Raw genomic sequence first — 13,438 nt, forward strand, 5'->3', positions numbered from 1 at the left:
ATAAGTCTACACTCACCACCCATACATTAACACTCACATGCAGGATTTGCTCGGCAACCCTGTTCACTTCCTGTTGAGTGCTATATACGAGTATACATAAATACACACAAACTCATATCGGTCGGCGTGTATTTTATTAATGGTGCGTGCCGAGTACAATGCATAACCCAGCGCCCTGCCTATTTGCCGTTCCTGGCCCATCGTGTTTTTTTTTAGTAGGTACCCGAACGTTTTCATCGGTCACATTTATTATTGTGAGCATAAGAGGTATGGTAAAATTCACCGAAACACGTGTGTGGCTGTACCTTACTCAGCGGTCTCTTTCTGTTTAAGATCGAAAGAGAAATCGTCGCCTGATGTGTACAACACAATTGACACATATTATAATATAGTACATTAATGTATTTTATATTAGTATATTACATACAATGATGGTCGAAAATATTCTTTACAAACAGCTAGTGTATCGAGTATATACCTACCCAGCATGCATCCGGAATCCGAATTGAATGTTATAAACTGTATACATTTTTGTACGCCGAACGTGCGCAACAACGAGTACGCATTATTATGGTCCATTTGACCATATTTATATATATTACATATAATGAAATAAATAAGTCTTTTAGATAAGTCTAACAAAATTATTTAACAAAAAGTACAATTTATTTCAATATCTTAATAGATATTGATATTGTATTTTGTATCATTGCTTAGTTATTGTTAGCACTTAATAATACCGCATTATACGCACGTACAAGCATGTACATGAATACATGGTATATACCTAATTTATAAAGTTCATTTTATTATATATATCATAAAGGTACGATTTTATTACTGTAGTTACTGGATCACTTTTTCATTCGGGATACCTGCCTTATATACCTACTTAATATAGTTTATTGGCTGCTCTAGTTGTATATTAATTATCGACGATGACTTATCAACTCATCGGAAAAAGCGTTTATGATGGATTATATTTAAACTATCGTATATAAATAGAGATTATGGATATATATTATGTATTATCAGTGCAAGTCAGATGTACTGCGTGCTTTTATTTATGTGTTTAAAAGGGATGACACTACATTTGTAATTTAAATTAAAAAATAATAATAACAAAATAGGAACGGGAGCACAACGCTTACACAAGTATTATAACGAACTCATTTTTCCATTTTTATCTAATCCACTGCAGTGACTTACTCAATAACGAGATATACTGAACACCCAAACTTTATATAACTGATCGGTCTGATCAATATTACTATCTTGTTCGCTTCATATTTTTTATCTTTTCTGGTTTTTGTGTTAAAGATCATATTGGTTTATTTTTAAATTTACATAAGATTCTTTGAATTATTTTTGTATTTTAATTGTATATTATATTATTGTACAAAATATTAAATACGTTTTAGAAATGAATAATCTACAAGGTCAAATGCGACACCGTATGCACATAAATTGTATGTGTATCTATTACTGAGGGTAGCTAAGAGTGTTTGTAATATATCTGCCATATCGCACATGTGATGGATCCGACGATATACAGGATGATTCGTGGGTTGCCATTTGAAAAGCAAAAGTCGATAGTGGTTTCACTATTAACTAAAAAAAATGTAAAAAAAATAAAAATATCATAAGTACAGTTGGAGAAAGGCATGAAAAAAATATATATTTTGAAAAAAAAATGTTAAAAAGTCAATACTTTTCGAAATAATATGAGTGTTTAATGATAAAAGAATCACCCCGTATAGTAGTACAGGTAGTTTTAAATTTTATACCTACGACATAAACGTATATACAACTGAGGTACATGATGTATATTTATATACTTACACGCTATGTACACTCACGTCAATAACACAATAGCACCACACCCGAGCCACGACGATCCCTTCTCTTGGGTCCTCTGCAGGTATATGCCTATAATATAGTATAATAGAATCTCTTTTGTTGCAGGCGACACTGTGTTCTGCGATCAGCCACCGTCGGCATTTTTCTTCGCTGTCTTGTAAACCAGTCGAACTGTCGAATCGATTTCTACAATCATTTGAGTTTTGAACACGATTCAACGTCGACGTACATTCCGATACAGCCTACAGTGTGGTCAGTGTTCTGTTCGCTACGCCATTTGCACGTGTTGTCAACAGTCTTCGTCGCAGTTTTCAACGTTTCGAAGGTCCATACAAGTAAATATGATTTTGTTTAATAATTATAGATTAATTATGTATGTTATAAATTCTAAAACGCGTGTAGTTAAGGTATATTATATAGCAGCGGTTCCCAAACTATCACGGTTCGCGCATTCCTAAAAATAAAAATAAATTATCGCGCCTCCTACAAATAAATAATTAACGATTTCATATTATTTAGTATAACAAAAATTATTTAAAAAAAAAAACGATGACTTAATATATAATAATCAATGCTATGTGAACAATGGGTTTGTTTCCCGTTTATTATAAGGGGCCGTTACACCAGCATTTGTTTTTTATGTCTATCTCCCACATAATATAGGAACAAAGATACTCCGTATTTCCACGATTATGACTCTCTGGTTCAGTTTAGCGCAAAAGCATCTATTATGTATTTAAAAAAAAAGAGTATTTCCTGTTCTCATAATGCTTCAAAATTAGTATAGCTCTGGTATGCACAAACAAAATTCGACCTTTTCCTTGTTCCGTGGCCTATATAAATCGGGCACCGTTCGAGCAGTACGTCAGCTATTGTTTGGTGTGTTGCGTTTGCTTTTTTCGTCACATCTGAATTAAATATTTGCGTTAATGCATATTTATAAATTATTTCATTGCCGTATTTATGCGATAACAGTCGCTCGTAGGAATACATTATTCGTAAGTGTTCAAGTATGTTTCCCAAACAGAACGTATATTCGTAAAAACCCATTTCCCTGTGCGCCATCGTCATTTTCGACACGCACATAGTTACGGCGGGTTACGTTCCGCAGAAAGACGAGTCGTTCGTACGTCGGATCTAGCGCGCAGATGGCACAGTTCCAGTGACTCGTCAGAGTTCCGCGTTACGGCTGTATCATTCTTGTTTGAGCTTCCCGTTTCGTGTGCCGCTATAATGGTCTGACAACGCGTGCGATTCGATTCAGATCCGATTATTCGGTGGCTGTGACGTCGTTGAATGACATACGAATCTGTTCGAAACATTGTACCTACACATTACAAAAACGTTAATAATTGTGTTTGAGTGTTTGTAACGTATAATAATTGTCTATTATACAAGATTGAAATAGTCCAAAGTATTATTCTGTATTATTCGCATAAGAAAAATTACACAGACAACCCACTCCACTCATCTCTGCTCTAGGATAGCCGCCACTGGAAACAAAAAATAAATTTTTGCCCCCCACTAATTTAATTTTAGTTCGGTGCCATTGAGGATACATATTTTAATTGTAAATACCTACTACACATCGAACCTGCCTTGTCGTTGTCATCTACAATACATTATACACTTTAATATACAACATGCAAACATTGAGTGTGTTTGTGTGTGTGTGATTACTCTAATGTGTTTTTAATAAAATTAATTTCTCTGTTTTTTTGTAATCGGCTAGAGACCATTAACATCCAACACCTTAACAGCTAGCTACATATTATAGTTCCGGATAAAAGTATAATTCAATAAATTTAATAGATCAGTGTGGTCTGAGTGTTGAGTATAAATAATTACTTGCGATAAGTATGAAATGGGCTCGTGTAACGTACTATACAAATACCCATGTATAAATAAATATTTTCTACTAATCCGAAAATTATAAAATAAAAAATGTTATCCTTTTACCACCCAACCCAACGCATAATTACGATACTGGTTAGTTTTAATGTGTAGTATAGTCTTATGGAACATGTAGTAAATTGTTTTTTTAAATCTGTATCAAACCTATCTATCTGTAATTTTCATTTTTTTAATCCGTGTAATAAAAATTCTTAAAAAATAAAAAATAGAAATATGTTTAATTTATAATATCAATTAGCAATATGTCATGTTATTAGTTATAGGTTTTTTTATTTTAAGTATAGTATACTCATTATCTGTATTATATTATTTTTAAATTGGACACTCGGATGACACGTATAGTAATAGTATATCATTAATTGAAATACGTAATGTAATCTGTTGACATTTTAGACTGATGTACTGCATAGATATTAAGATGAATTAAATATTACACTTCCAAAGGTGGGTGGCTAAAGCATCTTAACGCAATAACGCGCCTTTCCTTAAATCCGTGACTGAAAATAGTTAAGTTTTAGGTACACGGTACACTATAAAATTATATTAAATATACGTTCTATATACAAGTCAATAATCGATAGTTGAATAATAATAATGTAATTACATAAAATAATTTTATTTAATAAATATTTGAAAATATTACTCGTCTACGAAATGAGACGGCGGCAAGAATAAATTGGGAGTACAAACGGGATTGGGACAATTGCGTTCTCTCACTCTTACTCTCTCACACACTCACTCAATCACTCTCTCTGTCTATCGTTTTCTCTATCTTTCTCTAACCCATACGCATTTTCGTTTTTTTTGTCCGAGCGAGCGCAGCGAGCTAGTGGCGATGTCGGCATCACTGTAATAACTTTTTATTTCACATTGGTGTCACTGCTGGTTCACTAATAATTGTGGCATCAGAATCTGAATATCAGACACGGACTAAGATGGACTGGACACGAGATGAATATTGTGGTTACAAAATGTATTACAACAGGCGGAGTTCGGGGGGATATTTTCCTTTTAGCATTATTAGCGCCGTCTTAATGGATACTTATGGAACTAGATCACATTATTACAAATTTAGTTCCAAAAATATCCACCAAGACGGCGTTAGTAATGCTAAAAGGAAAATATCCCCCTGAACACCGCCTGTTGAACTACATTTCCCACACCCTCCAACCATGTCGTGTCCAGTCCTGTATATCTTAGTCCGTGATATCAGATGTGTTATCATTGACGACGGTAGCTCCCAACTCTTTGCTCTTCGGACCTTCGTTAGTCGGCCGTTCAGTATTCACTAGTCACGAGGTACCTACTCTCTAGTATTTAGTTCTCGCTGAACACGCATTCTTGACGGTAACCTTTAATCGTTGCTTACTGATTGCACTCGCAAGAATTTTAAGGTATGTTGAATTTTGTTTATCTAATTAAATTGTATTGTCTATCATTTTTTAAACAACCACCCATGTATGCGGAATAATTTTTCGAACTATTAAAATTCATAATCAATATAATTTTAATAAATTGACAAAAAAAAAAATTTCAAATACAAATACAATTCAAACGTAATTTTAGACATAATTTTACTGTTAATGAGTTCCGCTTAATGTGATCACATTGGTTAAGATAATTTTGATTCTATTAACCGATTGATTCCATAAAACATTTTTTTTTTTTATGAGTATATTTATATGTATATGTTTAAAATTTTAAAATTAAATTAAAATAAAACACATTCAAAATAAAGTGAAGAAACTATCTATTTTTGATTGTACTTGAGAATCTACTAATATCATTTTCATATTAGCCTGAAATTAAAATCTCTATTCAATTAATATAATATATTCATGATTTATAATTACCAATTTAAAATTAAATAAATAATAATTTATGTACATTGTACCTATAACTTTTGGAACAACTGAAAAGTAACATTTTTGCCATATTTTTGAATAGATCTTTTTAACTTTTTCAAAACAATTCTTGTTTCTTTTTAGTGAAAGTTTAAAATACCAATAAAACCATAAGAATGTTCTTAAAAATGATTCAATTATCCGGTACTTGGTGATTCTAATAAAAGTTTAATTTAACATTAATAACATAAGATCTGGTTTGGGATTTTCAAATATTATTCCAATAAACTGTTAATTCTATAAACCAGTGATCGCATTAAATGGAATTCACTGTATATAATCAGTTAATATATAATGATAAAGATAAATATAATATATGATATGTATAAAAATTACTTCATAATATATATAGTATTAATTTTCTTATTTTCTTAATTTCTTTCAAATACATTGATGTATTGATAATATATTATATTAAAAAAACTTTGTATTTAAGAATTAATGGTATTTTTAGTTTGTTGTTCTATTCTGCTTTTAGCACCAGTCATATATTTTCAAATAGATAATATGATTTCCTTGGTTGTTGTTTCGATTTTCTTACAGCATATGTAAAAAGTATATAAACAATTCATTAATGATTTTATCTATTGGAATAAAAATAAACATATCATGTCATGAATATAAATTTATATTAATAAGTTATAAATAATAAAAATAAACAAGTAATTAACAAGTTATGAATTCTCAAAAACTATAAACTAACATAAAAAATTCAGAAGGTTAATAGATTAATTACCGAAAATAGTTTTATTAATGGATTACTGTATGAAAATTGTCTTTGCTCTCAAACCATAAGAGATGTATTTAGAAATTTGTCATGGGGTTCTTCACACTCCCCAATTACTTTTTATTAAATAAATATACCATATTTATAAGTCCATGTATATATTTTGAGTTTTTAATTATTAATTATTTATTTAATTTATATCATAAACTTAATTATAATAGTAAAACCATGATTAACTAACTAGATATATAAGCAGTTCACTAGTAAACTATAGAACTGTTGACATACCTAGTTATTTATTCATAATTACACAAATTATATATTAAAATTATATTTAAGTGTTATGAAAATAACACATGAGAACTTATAGACTGTTAACTATTTATTGTAATTAAAATTGAGAGATTTCAAATCAAAATCTAATTGCCTAGGACTTAGCGCCATTACATTAATAATTTTATCCATATCGAAAGGTGTGTCCTTAAGAATAGACTTCAATGCCAGTCCATTTAACCTATCCTATACCCAAATCAGATTTAAAATATAGTTAGGTTATAACTTTTATATTAAATATTTTCTAATTTCATTGTTTCATTCATAGTTATCTAAGATAACTTTTCAATCTTTTTATGATAGAAAAAAAGATCTTATTGGAGTAGCTGTAGATGATGACATTGTACAAAATATTTAAAAAATGTATATTTGAAAAATATGTCTTCAACAGCTCATAAGTGCTTTAATCCAATTTTGGTATTAACATTTCCATTGCTTGAAAGTTAATTTCAAAATTTTAAATTCTACAAAATAATTAGCCCTTTGAACTGGTTGTAAATAAAATTCAACTAATTTGTCAAATGCCAATCTTTCTTAATCAGTTTAAGTTGAGAATTAAATTTTTTATTCAAACTTTATCAATGATATTTATCATGAAATTTTTTTACTATTATTATGTTTATAAAATGACTTAATTATCCTATATTTTTTTTATCCAAGGTTAAGTAAATAATGAGTAATTTAATAATAAAACATTAAAAATTCATTAGATATACCAATTATTTTGGCTATATTAATATTTCTAAAAAGACCAAGCTTTTGTGATAATTTTTACAATGATGAGTTCAGTTATAATTTTCATTCTACAATATTTATATCGATAGACAGTCCTAATGTGCACAGACCATTATTTTACTAAAACAATTATAAATAATCAATTCATATTGTTGATTATGTATTTACGGACCAAGCATAATGACTAATAAATATTATCATTTATCAATAATAGTTTGATACCTATATTAAATTTTAATTAAGACCTATATTATAATACATAATAATATATTTTATTTTAAATAATTTAAATTTAATACTTGATTGTTTTTAAATGTTAGTAATGTATTTAGTTTTAACATGTTTAAAACAATTAAATTGTGTTCTAATTTTATTTTAATTATTTTAGTTTGTAAAGCAGTATGGATAACCTACGTTTTCTTCATACACAATTTTATTTAAGTGATCAAGTCATAAACGATTATATGAATTTAATCAATGAACGTAATTTAAACGTTTATTGCTTTGACTCATATTTTTTTGTAAGCCTCTGTTCAAGAGGATATGATGGTGTTAAACGTATTGTAGAAAAACGAGAATTTGATTTATTTTCAAAAAAAAAACTTTTATTTCCTATTTATTTAAAAAGTCACTGGACCTTGGTCTGTGTAAACCTTGAATCCAAAGAAGTTCAATATTATGACTCCAAGGTCGTAATATTGCAAGTCAAGAGACTATATTCAAATTTTTAAATAACGCACTGGCGTTACTTGTCATGACTTGAACTTTAGTCATGAACTCATAATTCATATAGCTTACATTATATAAATTTTTAACGAACTCCACGTCTCCACATACAAATAAATATTTAGCGGGTCTGTAATAACCTAAATATTGTCACAAATTAGTGGGCACATACTTTATAAATTATAAATAAGCAATTATAGCTAATAGATACACACAATTATAAAGTTTGTGATATTTCTACTTTCTACATAGAAACTTCGTACCTATGAATGATTGTGCAAACATTTAAAGAAGACTCATAATTTATTAAATTGTAAGCGTTTTTTTCAAACGATTTAAAATCAAGAATATCATTTTTTAGTTGCTTTGTTAGTGTTTTTATGTTTATGTGAGTTGTAATTTTGTATAATTAAATAAGTAAAAACCACAAAAATTTTTTTTTTCCATTTTTCCATTTATTCGGACTTTTAAAGCCATGCATAAATTATTATCGTTTATTGTTTAGAATGATGCGTAGTTTCTCAATGCTCTTTTACTTGAACTAAAGTGTTTTGCTGCAATAATAGGTAATTCATGTAACGTTGCCAATGATGTGGTAGCATAGGCGTGCGCAGATCTAAATTTCGGGGGGTGCCTACAATTTTTTCGGGCCCTCTTAACAAACATATACATATTTTAATAAATTATAATGCACGAATAAACATTACTTACATTATATCACATATCAAATCAATCAATGGTATTACTAGTACCAACTACCAAGTAATATAATATTTCATTAGATATATTTGGATCTAAAATCTATTTTTAAGATAATTGAAATATTTATTTATTATTTTTACTTTTGTAGTCAATAACATCTAGCTGTTATAATCATAATAAGTTTTAAATTTTATCACGCAAATTTAAAATATTTTATGTTGTATTAATTTTTTTATCCCGAAAGATAATATTTTTTTTTACGACATATCTTAGAAAAATTACCATTTTTATTCTAGTAACATTAGTTAAAATATGGATTCATATAATATATGCTATAGGACTTAAATTTTAGGGCCCCAATTACATTTCGGGGGGTGCCCAGGCACACCCGGAACCCCCCGTGCACACGCCTATGTGTGGTAGACTTAATTGTCCATCAAACATTATAAACGCATCATTTAAGAATATAAAAATTCATTAGTTGTGTATATTGTACAAAAGGTTACTAAACAAATTAATAATAAATAAACATTAGCAAAGTAATATTTGGATTTGTTCTCAGACATTTTTTTTAGATTTGTTTAGCAATTTAATATTAAATGATATAAATTGAAAATGACTAAAAAAATTAAAAAAAAACACTTCTTAATATAGAAATTGAGGAGTTACCATTTCATTTCCCCCAGAAAATACCAATTAGGTACGACCTTATATATATATATATTACATATAAATGGTTATTCATGATTGTTTATGGATATTATTAATTATTATAGTAAGGGAACTTGCAATATTATTCTATTTATCTAAAAAAATCATAATAATGGTATAGAACAACATGCTCTTTAACATGCAACCTGCGGCTCTTTGGATAATTATCAATCGAGATCCGTAAAATATAAATTATATTATTCCTGCGTTATTATAGTGACAAATAAAGTTTTTTTATATTTTCTAAATTTAAGACGTATTATTATGTTTTTATTGCCTACCATTTTCTCAATGAAGTAATAATACTATCTTTATTCTAATATATGTACTAATAAAGTAATAATTTATACACCACAATTAAAAAAAAAGGTTGTTCAATCCTGTGCGGCTCCCTGGATATCATAGTTTTGTAATTTTTGAAAAAATGGCTCTTTCCTACGAAAAGGTTCCCGACCCCTGGTATAGAACAAAATAATATTGCATTATATGGTCATAGAATTTATTTATTGTTCATCACAGAGACTTAAAATAATATTTATAAATACATTTAATATGATATAATCGTTATATTACTTGTTGTTACATATAGTTTTCGCATTCAAAATGAAGAAGTCCACGAATAATGGAGAATCTTTGTCCAATCAGCCTCAGAACAATCAGCCTCGAAACTCGCAGTCTCGACATGACATCTTTTTCGGCAGGGGCTTTATTGGTTTTAACCAACACGATCGTTTGCCGGTTATAACACGTGTGTGGAGTTTGGCATCGGAAACTAACAATCGGAAACCAACAAAATGGGATGGCAATGAGGAATAATATATTATGTCATATGTGAAGTAGTTATATTATATACTATGAACTTGTACAATATATTACTGTCACACATTATTAATTTTTATTTTTTATTCTATACATATATGTCTCTGCTATAGCTTTATGACACAATATCTACATGTGAATTGTGTGTATTATTGTCTTAATCAAAAAAGAAAAGAAAAGAATAATTATAAAGTATGTTTTTTGTAGTTTTCTTAGAGAAAACGAACTAATATTATAAAATTATATTTAAGTGGCCATATAAGTAGAATTCTTCACAAAAAAGAATACCAAACAGGTACGCATAATAATTACACAGTATTATAAAAATATATGCGATTGTGATGTATCTCCGACTGACCAATATTTAATTGTTATTTGTTGATACAACTATTTTTATTTTTAACGTGCATAACATAAATATTTAATAAATTTAATAAATGTATAAATATGTATAAAAATAAGTCATTATCTTTAAATTTCTAAATGATTTCAGACAGTGGCGTATTTTCAATAATTTCTTGGGTGTTAAATATTTTAAAAATCATATGATAAAGCTTATTTGTTTAATTTTACTTATAAATTAGGAATAAAGAAATAAAATGAATATAATATAAACAATATTAATTTATAATATTGAAAAAATGTTGCCGTGCCGTTACCGTATCGCCGCAACGAATTTTTGCCCGACTAATTATTTTCATAGTTTATTATAACATCGTTACGAATTCGCGATGTTATTATATGGATAAATGGATTATGCAACGCTGCAGCTTGTGCGTAATAATGAATCGCAGATAAAAATACCGGTTTCCCGTATAAACTGTAGGTTTAATAATATTAATTATACTTTAAGTATACCAATAATTAGTACGTAATTAGTTTGAATTTGTATGACCATTTTTGAAATTTTTACGCAACTCGTTCTACGAGAAAAATCCATTTTTGTGTGGGGTGGCTGGGGTAACGTTATTCGGGTTATTCCAGCCCCTCTCAACCGCTTAAACACTGTTTATAGAAACTTCAGGTATACTAATTGTACATAGTAAAATATGAGCTTAAGACGATTAGGTTAGGGACAAAATCACGTCTAGGACTTGGACTGCACACCCTAAAACAGCGGCGGCGGCTCGAAACTCGACGGATTACGGCGACATACATATATGCATTGATTATAAATACTAGTAAGTACCTATTCATAATTAATGGTATAAGATTGTCGTCGGACCACACGAATATACACGACGACGACGACGGACCGCGGGGCACTCTAAACCACGCGATTTGTACGACTTGTCGTTGGCGAGACAATAACGTGTCGTTCGAACGGTCTGTCGAACTAACAAAACAGCGATCACACTGTGCTATCACGAATGACGCGAAAAACGGTGAACCAAACGAAATCGTTCGTCGAGTCGCGACACTGGCACTCGAAACGGTCGTGTAAAAATGGCGAACATACGCTGTGTAGCCGGGCGTCGCCCGTTAACGCACAAACGCGCAAAATATGCATGGGACAAAACCGCACACAGATTTTAAAATACTGGATATCCCATTGCCGCACATTTATATTTTGGACGATTATCGTCACTTATCGACAATTATCTATAACGACATTATTAAACTTTATCTGTAAAAGATTGTATTCACAGTGTACAAATTGGTTTACATTTTAAACCAATATAGGTATCTATAATAACATTTATGTTTAAATTATTACTAATACTACTACAAATTATGACTAAAAATTATTTTTAACTAATTCTATGTAAAATTTTTATATTTAATAAATTTATGTGGTATCGTACCATTTGTTGTATGCGGAATTAGGCTATACCTTTTTATAAATCTGTGCGGTATCGTACTATTTTTGTGTGCGGTGTTGGGTTATACACTTTGTGCGGTATTGGGTCATGTTTGTGCGGTAATGGAAAGCGCCGGTGTAGCCGTGCGGCGAGGAAGGATGCGCGGAAAGGCTCCGCGAAGTCCGAACACTCCGAACGCCGAAAAAAAAGAGAACAACGACGAACAACTACCGGTCAGTGATGGTGTCGGCTGCAACGAAGCGGCGGCATTGACAACTTCGCGAACTTTCGTCTTACAGTCGCACCACTTTAGTGGGACCGGTTGTCCAGGTGGCGGGAAACATATCCGCGTTCAAACAAATTATAATATATAATTTTAATAAAAAAAAATATTTATTAATATTTTTGTATTACGTAAAAGTATTATTATAATAAAAATAATTATAAAAATTATAATATATTATTATATTATAATAATTGTTTTAGTATTAAAATTACAATTTTTGTATTTTTATGTACAATTTCAACACTGGACAGTTTGCTTAAATTTATATAATACTATGGTTATAAATGTTAAAATAATATTATATTGGTTGGCTATTATATTTTAAATAAAACATTGATATTAAGACATCTGGTTATATTATGTAAAATAACCAATTTAATACGCATTTGTATTAATATAAATTATTTTTTAACAAGTATAAAACTATATTGAAATTAAAATATTTATGTACCTACCTACTGTGCTCTACAAAATCTAGTTTTATTTTTAAATTTACATCATCCTATTAACGATTATACATTATTAAAATTATAATTTTTGTATTTTATGTACACTTCAACACTTGGTAATTTACTTTAATTTTTATAATACTAATATACTATGGTTATAAATATTATAATAATATTATATAGGTTGATTAATGGTTATTAAATTTAAATAAAACATTGACATTAAGGCATTTGGTTATATTATGTAAAAGTTATGACAATGTCGAATTGGTTTATATTGAAAACCAACTCGTGAATCGTGATACTTGTAGTTTGTACTACTTTCCCTTATAGTCAACAATTCGCTGATGATATTGAATTAATTTACGTCTTGACATCGTACAATTCGTACACCTTGAACAGTAGGGCATACTTGCAGCGTATATAATGCAGGTTCGTCGTATTCGTCGCAATCGCCATCGTAGTAACCC

General features: G+C 29.4%; 1 long non-coding RNA gene across 1 annotated transcript; it reads left to right on the forward strand.

The window, feature by feature from the left end:
- The first annotated feature begins 1,774 nt into the window (after positions 1 to 1,774).
- On the forward strand, positions 1,775 to 10,500 carry LOC132931158 (uncharacterized). The gene is made up of 2 exons (XR_009662353.1): positions 1,775 to 2,195; positions 10,202 to 10,500. It is a non-coding gene; the product is annotated as an uncharacterized LOC132931158 (long non-coding RNA).
- Positions 10,501 to 13,438: the final 2,938 nt, after the last annotated feature.

Source organism: Rhopalosiphum padi, unplaced genomic scaffold, assembly GCF_020882245.1.
Source record: "Rhopalosiphum padi isolate XX-2018 unplaced genomic scaffold, ASM2088224v1 scaffold1, whole genome shotgun sequence".
NCBI classification, from domain to species: Eukaryota; Metazoa; Arthropoda; class Insecta; order Hemiptera; family Aphididae; genus Rhopalosiphum; species Rhopalosiphum padi.